This window comes from Sitodiplosis mosellana, unplaced genomic scaffold, assembly GCF_009176505.1.
Source record: "Sitodiplosis mosellana isolate CC-2019 unplaced genomic scaffold, AAFC_SMos_1.0 Smas_scaffold_6890, whole genome shotgun sequence".
Classification (NCBI taxonomy): domain Eukaryota; kingdom Metazoa; phylum Arthropoda; class Insecta; order Diptera; family Cecidomyiidae; genus Sitodiplosis; species Sitodiplosis mosellana.
In genome coordinates, this window is record NW_022602026.1 from 1 (window position 1) to 996 (window position 996).

Sequence of the window (996 nt, forward strand, 5' to 3'; positions counted from 1 at the left end):
ATCTAAGTGTTCATATCAATTGAAAGGATATTGCTATTATTGTAAAAAAAATTTGAATAAGGTAAGGTGTATCGGAAATGAATATTGTGCAAATTATCACTTTCATTGACCTTTTATGACATTGACGCCATTACCGGTCCGAAGTACAATTCAATCGGCTTCCGATTCAGCTTGACAAATCGAATGTTTATTGCTGATTTACTAAAGGTGAAACATTTTCTGTTGTTTTTTCTTCCACAGAGATGACACAACCAATAGTTCAAGAAAGCATGGATCAATTGCTGTCCAGCTTGACGAGACATGTCAGAGTATTTCTTAGGAACATTTCCGAGCATAACGAACGTGCGAAAAATGAAGACGGTTTGGCGGCTATACCGATCGATGACGTTCTCAAGATATATTTGACCGAGAGTATTGTCGCTTTGTAAGTTTTTTTGGGCAAAATAAATAAAAATTCATATCAGATTTTGTATATTTCTATATTTCCTCTTTACAGTTGCCAAAATTCGATGGGAGAGCGACAGAGATTAAACGCGTACGAAAGAGGATTGAACTCCAATGATGACGCACCACCTGAGTAAGCACCCGCGGCCGGCTTTGACATCAATGACCCAAACAAGTTTCATAACAAATTAAAAATAAGTGAAAAGAATTGAGTTTTGCGCTCCAAATAAAACACAATTCGATATTGAGTGTATTCGAATTATGCGAAAATATATTTCAGAATTTATTTCTCGCTCATAAAGAAATGTTGTTGTTTTTCTGCACTTGAATCCTCGAAATTTTCGGTGACAATCATTCACGCTTAGAGTAGCATTGAGACACTCTGATAAAGATGGCCTGTGTGCACACCAAAAAATGGAGAAACTAGAAGCAGTCTCTCAAATTCGACATTTTCCTCGCTCAAAGCAAATATGCAAATGGATGATTTTACTTGATTGAAAGAATTAAGATTTTTTTAATTGTAATTCGTGTTTTGTTACGCGCACCATATGC

General features: G+C 35.8%; 1 long non-coding RNA gene across 1 annotated transcript; it reads left to right on the forward strand.

Moving 5' to 3' along the window:
- Positions 1–749, forward strand: LOC129580010 (uncharacterized). The gene is made up of 3 exons (XR_008689316.1): positions 1–61; positions 241–424; positions 497–749. It is a non-coding gene; the product is annotated as an uncharacterized LOC129580010 (long non-coding RNA).
- The last annotated feature ends 247 nt before the right edge of the window (positions 750–996 follow it).